This window comes from Mastigoproctus giganteus, chromosome 7, assembly GCF_048544385.1.
Source record: "Mastigoproctus giganteus isolate SK-2022 chromosome 7, ASM4854438v1, whole genome shotgun sequence".
NCBI lineage: Eukaryota > Metazoa > Arthropoda > Arachnida > Uropygi > Thelyphonidae > Mastigoproctus > Mastigoproctus giganteus.
The window spans coordinates 113,077,471-113,091,546 of NC_143581.1; the positions used below are offsets into that span (position 1 = coordinate 113,077,471).

Consider the following 14,076-nt stretch of genomic DNA (forward strand, 5'->3'; position numbering starts at 1 on the left):
GAAATACCAGATAATCTATGAAATGACAGACATCAATTAATTGATTAAGTTGATTTTGACTTGCTGTTATATAGAAATCTATCTCAATCTTAAATGTTTAAGCATTTAAAGTTTAGCGTTTGGTTGTTGATAATATTTGAATGAATGAAAGGAAAATCATGGGAATTCAACAAAAAATTAAGAACAAGCAGAATTGTGTGGTGTCAATGTTCACACAGAACCCCCCCCCCCCTGATTTAGGCCTGAGAAAAGAGTAGTCAAGTAAATTCTGAACTGGTTGAAGGACATTAGTTTTATTGGAAGATTTCGTTGTCAGGGAAATGGATCACATTTTTTTGTAATTAAGATAGGGGGATTTACCCGCCTTTACAATTTTAAGGTGGAAAATTCATAAACTCTTTACTCCTCCCTTTAAATCATTAGAGTTTAAATGAGGAGTAAAGAATTCTTGAATGCTTATGAATGAATGAGTTGTTTGTGAATTATGTACATTGAAGAGTTTATGATTTTTAAAATTTAACAATTCTCGTTATCCCCTTAAAATTTAACAATTTTAAGGGGATAACGAGAACATTATTACCCATGTGGGGACTAATGATATTAAACAAACGTGACCTGATCACTCCTTGAATAAATGTAGGACCATGGTGAAAAAATACTGAGTTAGATCAAAATGTACATGATACATATAATATCAGAATGTACATTTTGATATTATATCATGTACAAGTGATTATATGCTTGTAAGCCTTTTGGATTAACTCAAGACTTGAGGGAATATGCAAGGATCTTTGGGGGGGGGGAGATTTCTGATGTCACAGTGGCCCATACTTGTAGATAGAAGGAATCTATTTTGTAGAGATCGTATTCAATTGAACAAAGGTGGTGCAAGGATTTTTGCCAGTGTCATTGAGGATACTTAAGGGTTCAGGAAAGCTGCTAGTCAGAGGGGAGAAGGCTAATATAAATTACTTTGACCCACACCTGATGATATGAGTCAAAGTAATGCTCACACTGATCTCAAGAATTCTTGTTTCTTGCCACAACAACTGATGTTGATAAGATATGAGGATAGCAATCTTTCAAATGAGAGTGATGATAAAGCTAAGGAAACAAGCCTAAATAACTTCAAAAGGTGTCAGGGTAGTAAACTGTAAAAGAATACTTAGTCTTAACCGTGTCTACAGTAATGTCAATTAAATGTGTGAATGCATACTCCTGGTTAGGACAACTAATGCTGACGTAATGGGGCTAACAGAAACTTGGGGCCGCCTGGAAATTGCTGATGACGTTTCACTATTGGTATGTATAATATTTAAGTAAGATGTAGATGACAGAAGGGATGGTTGGGCGATACTTCTTATCAAAAGCAGCCTGACACGAAAAGAGCTTTTATTGAGTCAGTAGTTACGTCTGCCAGCATAGAATCTGTGTGATCTGATTTGGTTGAAAGTAAAGATATAATCAGAGTGGGAGTAATCTACAGACCAGAAGATTTTGAAAGGCTATGATGAGAGTCTACATGTAGATGGAATGGGCAAGCAAGTGTGAATGTCTTAAGGGCAACTTCAATTTTCCTCTAATTGATTAGAATAAGTGGGAGGGAACTTTACCATGGGGGAAAATTTTTAAATAAATTGGATGATAATTATTTGTGCTAGCATGTCCAGGAAACTACTAGGGGTGAAAATGTTCTTGAACTCGTGATTACTCACCAATCAGATGACATCACATGGATTAATGAATGCAAACCATTGGCAGGTAGTGATCACCCCTTTTTTTTCTTGGAAGATGAAGAAAGATGTTGCAGTAGTTAAAGGTAAAGGGATGGTTTTAGTTTCAGAAAAGCAAACTAAGACAATTTAAGGAAATCACAGTTCAATGGAGTCTGTTAATTGGGTAGATTGCAGAGGGAGGGCAAAAATTATTTAAATTAGCATTAGCATTGTATAACAATGGCAGCAAGTTACGAATGGTAAGATCTATGGACACTAAGTATTAACTTTCAAAATCACTATCTAAATTCAAATAAAGGACTATAAAGCTACTTATAGAAAACAGTTAAGTCAATAAAATGACTAAATATATATAAAAACTTAGCATTTGCCGGAGCTGCAAAAATCTTGGCCGACACAGTAATAACTTTGTGGGGGGAGGAAGAATTATGGAATACCTTTAAAGCAAAAATCATAGAAACCATGAATGCATATATATCATTGAGAAAATATTGCATGAGGATGATGCCAAAATGGATGAATGCAGAGCTGGCCAGTCTATTAAAGAAATAATGAATTGGGTAAGTTGCAGAGGGATGTAAAGTACTAAAGCCTACAACAGCTACAAGTGGACATACCACAAATAGTAATAGTATCCGCCATATAGTGCAAGGAAGCCACAAGCTTTTGCTGCACTGGCACAAAAAAAAAAAAAAAAAAAACAACCAAGTGAAAAAAAAAACTGCAGTCACTATCACTATCAATTATTGCTAAGGAAAAAATCGTGTTTTAACTAATCTAGTAACCCACTGCAGGATGGAAGTCTCCTCAATGATTCATGCTGAGGGAAATGGACCATAATCTGCCACGCTGGTGAAGTGCGGGTTGGCAGATCGACCGTATTTGGCAGTCGGGGTCTTGAACCCCCGTCTACTCAAAGAACTGCGTGCTGCTGCATCCCGGCACCTGACCACTCGGCTACGGAGGCTGCTCAAGCCCCGGACTGCTAAATATAGTCGATCTGCCAACCCGCACTAGACCAGCATGGCAGATTATGGTCCATTTCCATTAACATTAATTGTTCAGGAAGCTTCCGTCCTGCAGTGGATTGATAACGAAGTAGATAAGAAAACACACATTATAAGCTTCCATCCACACATAAGGTGAGGGAAGTGAACGCTGAGTACGAGAAAGCACTGGCTAATTGAGAAAAGATAGGGGACAAGGAAAAGTCTGTAACTATAGGTTAGTTTGACTTCTGTGATAGGGAGTCTTAGAGGCGAGTGCAATTTGGGGACATTCAGAAAGAAATATCACTTTGAAGGTCACACAACATGGTTTTGTTAAGGGAAAATCGTTTAACTAATCTAGTAAGCTATTTTGACACAGTTACTTATGAGGTGGAAACAGGGAACAATTTTGACAGTTTATTTGGATTTTAGAAAGGCATTTGACTTATTCCCTTACGAAAGGTTACTTTATAAGATGGAACATTTTATATTAAGTGAGGCAGTATGTAAACCCTTAGCCATAATTATGAGAGCTTCCTTTTACTCAGGGGAGGTACCCATGGACTACAGATGTGCAAATGTGACCCCAATTCACAAACGAGGATCAAAGGGCGACAAGTAATTACAGACCTGTTAGTTTAACTTTGGTTCCAGGGAAATTAATGGTGGCACTGATTAAAGAAGCACTGTTGGATCATCTAGACAAGACTTCAGTTATACCTCGGACACAGCATGGTTTTGTTAAGGGGAAGTCTTGTCTGACCAATTTGATTGGATACTGTGATGTAGTCACAAAGGAACTGGATGCAGGGAATAACTTTGATATCATATATTTGGATCTTAGAAAGGCTTTTGATACTGTTGCACAAGTTGGAGCAGTGTGGCATTGGAGGCAAATTCCTACTATGGATAAAGGGGTGGTTGAGTAGGAGAAGGCAGACAGTGGTAATTAATGGACACTGCTCTTTGTGGAGTAAATGTTATTAGTAGAGTCCCTCAGGGTTCAGTGTTGGGTCCATTGTTGTTTTCTGTATTCATTAATGATTTTGATGATGGTATATCAGGCTTAATGTCCAAGTTTGCAGACAATAAGAAGGTCGGCAGGCTTGTTAATGACACTAATGACAGTATGCTGCTGCAACAGGATCTAGAAAATTTGTGCAGATGGGCTGAGAGGTGGCAAATGAAGTTTAACATTGACAAATGTAAAGTTCTGCATATGGGAAGCAGTAACTACAGAGTAACATATGATGACAGTGGGAGTTAAAGAGGGAAAAAGGAGATTGTTGGTAAACTCCTGGAAATATGGTAGGACAGATGGGATGTAAGTGTAACGGGGGGGGGGGGGGTTACCAGATTATTTATTCCAAGAGTTCATTTTACATACCAGAATAAGCAGTGGTTTTTTTCCTAATATGTTCACGTCCCATATATTAATGGGATATGGATCCTTAAGGAGTAAGTTATATGATCTTGGTCTGGAAACCCAGCCAAATTGTGATTGTGCTCATAATAAGAAAAGTTGGGATCATGTATTGTACGACTGTTTATTGTATGAGGAATATTGCCAATTTTTCAGGAATGAATTATTATATTTTGGAAGAGGATTTGAGCCTCATTACATAGAGACTAAGTCTAATTTTAATAAGTTTAGTAATTTTTATGAGTTAGTATTTTAGAAGAGAAGAAGGTTACAAGTGTTGGTGAATATTTTTTAGGCATTCTGTATACTGGTTGATGTTGTTGATTGGTTGCCACTTCATGTGGTCTGACGCTTTTAAGTTTTTGTTCTACTCTTAATAGTGTATTGCTGTTGATATTATTGTTTTTTTTTTTTTTTTTTGTTTTTTTTTTAGGACCTCCTGGGTGTTAGGCCCCTAGGAGGTGGGGAAGATGACACCCATTGGAATTGCACTACATCCAATGGGCGTCAAGATGGTACTTAATACCAACAGATGATCCAGGTCTGGCTACAGGTACCAAGGGACGAGCACCAGGGGCAGTCACGCTTGAATGTATGCCTCCTGGTGACGATGAGGCTTTTTTTACCCTCTCTCTCCCCATTAGTTCTTTTTTGGTTATATGATATTGCATGGAGATGGGCGCTTGCCCGTGTGCCACCATATATACATTAACATATGATGATGTAATTGTATCAAGGTTAAGATGGCCAAAACTGTGTATGAGAAAGCTGGCCAAGAAAGTAAAGAATGGGAACAAGGAGTTTTCCATGTATGTGAATACAAAGAAGAAGAAGAAGAAAACTAATCAGATTGGACCCTTGAGTATTGGGTGTTGGAAAGTGTTAGATAATTGATAATTTAGCTGATGATTCTGATGAATTAAATAGATATTCCACTTTGATGTTCACTGACAAAACCTCCGTGTTGAGGAGAGGCTATGCCAGTGGGGTTGAGATATATGAATTTAATGATTTAGGAATTATGTATAACTGTTAAGTAGAAAAATGCTTGAGCCTAAAGGCAAGCAAGGCTCATGGAGTTGATGGCATATATCCAGTAATTTTTGAGGGAGGTAGCCAGAGAGTGTCTTGTACCATTAAGGTTAATTATGAGGGCATCATTGGACTCACTCAGGAGATTCCTTTAATCTGAAGAAGTGCAAAAATATCTCAAATATATAAAGGTGGTTCTAAGAGTGAAATCAGTAACTACAGAGCGGTTAGTCTGACTTCATTTGCAGAGAAGTTCTTGGAGGCAGTGAATAAAGAGTGCAACCCAGAGACATTTAGATTGAAATGGCATTCAAGGACAACATGCAGCATGATTTTCTTAAGAGAAAATTAGTTTTTAACTCAGCTGGTTATCTATTTTGGCACAGTTACTCATGAGCTGGATGTAGGGAACAATTTCGACATTGTTTATTTGGATGTTAGCAAGGAATTTGACTCAATCCCTTGTGAGAAGTTACTATATAAGGTTGAGCATTTTCAGATTACTGGAGAGATCCTAAAATGAATTTCAGGGTGGCTTAACGCTGAAGCCACCCTGAAAAAGGTTGTGTTTAATGAATATTCTTCAGATTGGTATAACGAAAATCCAAGAGCTGATCCTTGGGGACTCCAAGGATCAGCTCTTGGATTAGTCTTGTTTCTGATTTTCATAAACAACATTGATGAAGGGATAAACAACATGAAGTCAAAATTTACAGAAGGCAATAAAGATTGGAAACATCATTAATGATCAGTGCCGAGCATCATTCCTTCAGAAAAGTGACATCTGTGTTTTAATATAGCAAAATGCAAGGTCTTTCGTTTGGGGAATAGCAACCCTAAAATAATATACACTTAGTGGGATTGAATTAAAAACAGTAAAAACAGTGGATATGAGAGTTATGATACGGTCAGATACGAAGTTGTTTGAGCCAAACAGGTAGCAGGAAAGCCCTTGGTTTCCTATTGATTTATTGAACAGTATCTTGTAGAGATAGTGAGGTCATAATTCCACTGTATAAGGCAATTTAAGACCACTCTGAGAATACTGTCTAGGTATGGAAATCTCAACTGAGAGGTCATATAAAAGGCTTCTTGAAAGGGTTCAAATTCTGGTTAACTTGTATGGTGATCGTTAAAGATGTGACCATACAAGAAAAGACTGAATAATCAGTCTTTCCTTGTATAAATAATCAGATTGGGATATTGATCTTGACCACCAGGCATGTTAGAGGGAATCTGATTGAGGTTTATACCACTCTGAGAGAAGAGTTTGTAAAATGAATGAAGGTGGAATTTTCCTCTGTGGTACTACACTGACAGTGGTAGAGAACGAAAAGGACCTGGGGGTAATTGTTCAGGCAGATATGAAGTTTTCTGAGCAGTGCAGATGGTCTGCAAGAGTAGCTCAAGGTGTCTTGTCAATGATATATTTTTTGTCAATGTTTTCCTTCCAGAGAATTTCAGAACTAAATTCAAATTATAATTGCAAATTCAATTTGCAAGTTCAGATTAGATTGTAGAAAGTTTTCATATATCCACAAAGTTGATAACTGGAACAAGGCGGTTCCACAGGTAGTCAAGGTTGACACTTTGAAGAAATTCAAAGGTCAAATGGCTAGTAATGTAATTTAAACTTTTTAACAGACTCCTTCCATCTTTGCCCTGGACAGTAGTTATTTATTTGAATAAATTACACATTAGTACACTTTCATCAAATAAGGGTTCCTTAATTTCGAGATTCTTAATAAATGAATCCCTCCTGATAACCAGTTCAAGAATATTGTATTCCCTTATTACCTCTGTAACATGCTGTTGGAAGAGAAGTCATTCTACAAATCAAGAAATGTTTTTTTCTGAGTGAGCTGCTAACCCACGAATTCAGTCAATATCTGGAAACTTACAATGCCATAACTCATTTGTCTTTGCTGTTCCACTGTATTTCTTTATAAACTTTAATTCATTTTAATTGTCACAGTGAGATGGCCTATTAGAAACTTATTACACTGGCCTGTATCTACTACTTGTACTACCCACTCATCGAATTACCCATGCTAAAATAAACTCCTTCATGCCACTTGTACTGTTTTGGAATCTGTGCTTCTTAACCAAAAACATAACCCCCCCCCAATCATATCTGTTGTTTCTGTACACAATTATAATAATCATATTGAACCTCTGCTTGCAAGTACTACTTGCAATATTAATCCTTTAGAATAAACACACAAAGTGTAATAGGCTACAGATTGGTAATTCACCACCAATTTCATAGTGAATTACCACAGATTAGTAATTCACTATGATATATCACCATAGTTTTCCACAGTAGTAAAAACTACAGAACTAGCGTAAATAGAATCGATTTAACTGTTTCTCATATTTTGACTATCTTCACATTTACAAATAAGTAATGCTTCATAAATGGAGAAGTGAAGCATTACTTATTCAATGTAGTGCAATACATGGTAACTCGTGAAGGTAGTCAAGGTATGAGATACAATTAAATTGATGCTATTTACACTATTTCTGTAGTTTTTGCTACTGGGAAAAATACGGTAATATATCACTTATATTCTTATAACTAATGCTTATAATTCTTATAACTAGCAATAGTGTATAAGCAAATATACAAGAATGTCTCAAAATAAATGAGACTGTATGAAGCACAACGTGGTAACACTGCACATGTATGTTGCATATCAGCATGAAGGTTACCCCCCCCCCCCCACACACACAGTGAGAGTAGTCATGTCTCATTGCATTCAACATGTGGTGGGGTCATCGTGAATTAGGAACCACATGTTTGTCAACTGTGCCATGAAAAATGGATCAGGAGGGAGAATAATCAGATTGGGATTCAGATCAGAATAATCAGATCAGGAGAATATCTAGCAATGTCACCCCATCAGATTTTGTCAAACATAATGAAAATGCAGTGGAAAAGTATGAACTATTAAAAATAGCTTACGGAGATCGTTTTTTCCTGAGCTAAAATTTTCAAATGGCATAGGGCCTTATTTTGGAAGTAGGTAAAACTGTTGAAGGTGAACCGTATATAGGGAACCTGTCTCAGAAACAACAGAGGAGAATGTGGAGGGGGTAAGGCCCCTCTCTGTCTGAAGGTGGACCATGAGATTGATTGTAGGTGAGCTGAACATGAGTCACCAAGTTATCCTTAACATTTTCACAATGCCTTTTGGCATGCACTTAATTTTTGCAAAAATGGTGCCAAAAAATCTCACCACAGAACAGAAGCAAAATCAGAACATTGAAGAGCCTTGACCTTTTCAATCATGTAGAAACTGAGCCAGAATTCCTTTAATCAGCAATAGAGGTGATGAAACATGGGTTTTTGAGTGTGATCCAGAATGTTTTTTTTTTTTTTTTTTTTTATAAAGACCCCAGGCACGAGAGGTATTAGAACAATAGTACTTAGATGTGGGAACAATATTCCACGGTAGAGTGGATTTGCAATCTGTACATGTGAGAAGCTGTTTGGAAGAAAAGTAATGCCAAGAGTAAAAGAGAGAACCTTGTTTTTAGATGTAGAGGAAGCAATATTTGTGATGTGCTTATGTCAGGATAATCCCTAATAGAGGTATGTGATCTTGTCTAGATATGCAATATCATTGAAGATGAGCAGAAGAAACCTTTTCGTGAGATATAAGACAAGACTAAATTTTAGAAGGATTGAAATCAACTAACTTATTTTTGCCCCACTGGAGAAAGGCATTTAGGGAATATGTAGTGGATATTTGGCAAGTTAAAGCTGTTGGTGTAGGGCAAGTTTCTCAAACTGGAAGATGGAATCCAATAGGCTGTCATTAGCAAAACTATGGATATTGTTTCAATTCAATGGCAGAAGATCATTAATATACTTGAGAAAAGGAGTGGAGGAAAGAACTGAACTATGAGGAACATTACTGGAGAAGTTATAAGAGAGAGAGAGCTGTCTATAATCACCAGCTTTGAACTGCATGCATAATTACAAAAAAAAAAAACATAAGATAGAAGCTTATTTAGGAGACCTTTATGACAAACATGAAAAAAAGCTTTTGAAATGTCAAGAGATTTGTCCATAGATGAGTAACAAGCCAGAATATCAACAGTGCGTCGTCACTGACTGAATCCATACTAGCGATCATTGATCACATGGAAGATTTCTAGATAGTTTAGGAGTTGGCAGTTAATCGATCTCTCCATTAGTTTAGAAAAAGTAGAAGTAAGTGCAGTAGGACAATAATTGGGTGTGAGGGATCTGTCACCCTTTTTGGACCTGGTTAGATACCAAATTTCCAGGAAAAAGGGAAAACACCTTTGGAATAAGAAAGTGAAAAAAAAAAAGGGAGGGTCACAGAACAGGAGTAATCTCAGGAGCACAGATTTTGAGAACAAGTGGACAAATACCATCAGGACCTCGAGTTTCAAGATCATCAATATCACTAGCAAGATCATTATCATCATCAGCAAGATCAATATCACATGAGTTAGAAAAGTAGGATGCAAGCAGGTCAAGGTGGCAACAGAACCATCCATTTTTGATACAAATGGGAATAGTGATGGGAATAGTTGTGGCCATTAGCTCTGAAAAGAGCCTAGAATGTCTAGGAGCCTAAATACTCTGCTGATGCTATCGAGGCAGTGTTAGGTGGGCCGGAAAACTTCTAGCTTGAGGGGAGGATACAAGGACTAATAGATTAACAGTAGCCTCTGGCAGAGGTGAAAGTGATTCTTCCATTGCTTCTATTGGAATGAGCAGCAGCCTGGAAAACAAGATGCAGACTATTTCAGAGACTGCTGGGAGTCATTGCAGTACAAGTAAACACATGGGTTGTGTTAGGATAGCTAAGAATAGGAATAGGTGCATGTATACTTATGTATACACCAATGCTAGGAGTTGAGTAAATAAATTTGATGAATTTGAGGTATTGCTCAAAACATCAAAGATATTGTTGGGATATCAGAGATGTGGTGTCACACAGATATAAGGAATGCAGAACTGGAATTTGGGGAGTACAATGTGTACAGGAAGGATAGGAAGGGAGGGGGTTATGCTATTAGTTAAGAAACACATAAAACCCAAAGAAGTGAAGCCGGTCGACATCGCTGGACAGTGCAGTGTCGAGTCAGTTTGGTGTGACTTAAGCATTGGGAGATCAAAATTGAGAGTAGGAGTGTGATATAGGCCTAATGACTCTGATGAGTATAATAAGAAACTGTACAGGGAAATAGACTGGGCCAGTAAATCAGAGAGTCTTATAATAGGGGATTTTAATTTCCCAGATGTTGACTGGAATTTGTGGGTTGGTCACTCACACACTAACAAAGCTTTTGTGGATTTATTGGATGATTGTTTTCTACATCAGCATGTTTGGGAGGCAGCTAGAGAGAGTAATACTCTTGATCTGATTATCTGTAGTGATTCTTCATGCATTAAGAATCTGCAGATAAAGAAACCACTAGGTAGCAGTGATCACAGTGTGCTGAAGTGGGTAACTTCAGAGGTAACTACCATCAGTAAAGGGAAGGGTTTTTGCTTACGAAAAGGCAACTACGGTGGTCTGAGACAATATTTAAATTCTATACGGTGGGACCAACTGATGACGTTACCAACAGCAAATTCAAAATGGGAAGCATTCAAAGAATTTATCTTGGAATTCTACACACCAACTAAGAAATATTGTTCAGGGTTTAGGTCTTGAACTAGAAATCGGAGTGACACTCCGATTTCTAGGCAAAATGATACATTTCTTTTGGGGATTACCCTGACTTCTAATCTCTCTTGGCACAAGCACATTACAAATATTGCTTCCTCTGCATTTAAAAAACTTGGTTTTCTCTTTCGCTTTTGGCGTTACTTTTCTTCCAAACAGCTGCTCACTCTGTATAAATTGCAAATGTGCCCTGGCATGGAATATTGTTCCCACATCTGGAGTTCCCACAGAGGTTTTGGTGGTGCCCCCAAAACCTCTCTCAGGCTTCTTGATTCCATTCAGAAGAGGGCAGTTAGGTTAATTAATCATTCATCTCTAACAGAGTTTCTCCGCTCGCTGTCTCATAGACGTACTGTTTCTGCTGCATGCCTCTTCTACAGATACTTCCGTGGGCACCATTCTTCTGAATTGGCTTCTATAATTCCCACTCTCTCTTTCAAAACAGTCCGAACACATGCTGCCACCAGCCAAAATCCATTTACTGTCCAACTTAAAACTCACAGAACCAACTTTTCATCTTCCTCGTTTATTCATTCAACTGTTGTTTTCTGGAACAACCTTCCTTCATACATATTTCCTGAAAATTACAGTCTACAGAAGTTCAAGTCCAATGTCAACAAATATCTTCTTTCGCCTTCTCAACTTCCAACCCAAGCATGGTACTGAGTACTATAGGTTCTAATACCTCTCGTGTTTGGGGTTTACATAAAAAAAAAAAAAAAAAAAAATTTAATTCTATACGGGATCAACTAATGATGTTACCAACAGCAAATTCAAAATGGGAAGCATTCAAAGAATTTATCTTGCAATTCTACACACCAACTAAGAAATACTGTTCAAGGTTTAGCCTAAATGTTTGTCAGATGAAGTAATGAGACATATGGCAGAGAAGAAAAATGCATGGGATACATATAAATTAAGGGGTGACATGGAAGCCTATGATAGATATAAGCTGGTCTGTAACCAAGTCACAAAGGAGATTAGGCAGACAAAGGCAGATTATGAGAAATCTTTGGCAAAGGATGCAAAGAAAAACAGCAAAGGGTTCTTTACCTATGTAAAGTCTAGATGGAAAGGAATGAATCAGATTGGTCCACTTCATATTGATGGTTCAACTGTTGATGATCCTGCTCAGGTGGCTAACAAACTAAATCAGTATTTTGCATCTACATTCACACATGAGGAGTTATTCAGGGAGAGGAATTCCAGAGGTGAATTAAACTTTGGCAGTGAGCTAGATGATTTTGTAATAACTGAGAGGAAAGTGGAGGAGAAATAGTAGTAGTGGCATGTGATGCAAGAAAGTAAATGTATGAGCTTATGCAGCATCAGCCAAAAAAAAAAAAAAAAATCACACCATTCCCTCCAAATGCCTATCCAGTTCCTCCTTAAATTTATTCTACCTATCAACTTCCACAACGACAGATGGAAGTTTGTTTTGCAATTAACCACCCGCTGGCTAAAGGCAAATTTCCGCACATCTATTCTACATCTCTCCTTTCGTAATTTGAATTTATGCCCCCTTAGGTTCGTAATCTGAACAAGTGGAAGGATCCCATCAGAATTCAGCGTGCTGAACCCATTCAAGGCCTTATACACATCAATCAGATCACCGTGCAGGTACCTAGTCTCCAGCCACTGCAATTTGCAGAACTTAAGCCTTTCTTGGTAAGAGGATCCCTTCATTCCCCTCACCAATCTTGTTGCCCTTCTCTGTACAAGCTCAAGTAAATCTACATCCTTCCTAAAATGAGGCCTCCAGACCTGTACGCAGTACTCAAGGCGTGGCCTGACCATTGCCTTATACAGAGGGTCAATCACCTCCTTCTCCCTCCTAGCAAAATTCCTATATATCATTGACAAAACCCCATGACCTGCCCTGGCAGCCTGTCTGCATTGCTGAGAAAACTTCATATCTGCCTGCACAATTACTCCCAGATCTTTTTCATTTTCTACCACCTTAAGTGTAGTACCACACAGTTGGTACGTTTCTCTGGGGTTACTTCTACCCATATGCAGTACTTTGCATTTGTCAAGGTTAAACTTCAGTTGCCACTTCTTAGCCCATCTGCCCAAATTATCTAGATCCTGTTGCAGTAGCACACTGCCATTACTGTCATTAACCAGGGTGGATGGGATCTATCCAGTTATATTAAAGGATGTAGCAAAGGAAGTAAGCAAACCCTTAGCCATAATTATTAGAGTTTCTTTGGACTCAGGGGCGGTACCCATAGACTGGAGGTGTGCAAATGTGACCGCAATTCACAATGGAGGATCAAAGGGCAAGACAACTAATTATAGACCTGTTAGTTTAACTTCTGTTCCAGGAAAATTAATGGATGCACTGGTTAAAGAAGCACTGCAGGATCATCTAGACAAGACTTCAGTTATAGTTCGGACACAGCATGGTTTTGTTAACGGAAAGTCTTGCCTGACCAATCTGATTGGATACTATGATGTGGTCACAAAGGAACTGGATGCAGGGAATAACTTTGATATCATATATTTGGATCTTAGAAAGGATTTTGATACTGTTGCACATGGAAGACTACTGAACAAATTGGAGCAATGTGGCATTGGAGGTATATTGCTGCTATGGATAAAGGGATGGTTGAGTGGGAGAAGACAGAGTGGTAATAAGTGGACACTGTTCATCGTGGACTAATGTTATTAGTGGAGTCCTTCAGGGTTCAGTATTGTGTCCATTTTTGTTTTCTGTATTTATAAATGATATTGATGGTGGTATATCAAGTATCAAGCTTAATGTCCAAGTTTGCAGATGATACGAAGGTTGGCAGGGTTGTTAAGGACACTACTGACACTATGCTGCTGCAACAGGTTCTGGAAACGTTGAGCAGATGGGCTGAGGGGTGGCAAATGAAGTTTAACATTAACAACTGTAAAGTACTACGTATGGGAACCAGTAACCCCAGAGTAACGTATCAACTTTGTGGTACTACAGTGACAGTGGTAGAGAAGGAAAAGGACCTGGGGGTAATTGTTGCAGGTAGATATGAAGTTTTCTGAGCAGTGCAGACAGTCTGCAAGAGCAGCTCATTGTGTCTTGTCAATGATATATAGGAATTTTTCTAGCAGGGATAAGCAGGTGATTATCCCCTTATATAAGGCAATGGTCAGGCCACACCTTGAGTACTGTATACAGGTCTGGAGGCCTCATTTTAAGA

At 38.1% G+C, this 14,076-nt stretch overlaps 1 protein-coding gene across 2 annotated transcripts in view; it reads left to right on the plus strand.

The window, feature by feature from the left end:
• Positions 1 to 14,076, plus strand: part of Npl4 (nuclear protein localization 4) — a 536,510-nt gene that overhangs the window by 342,634 nt on the left and 179,800 nt on the right. The window lies entirely within an intron of this gene.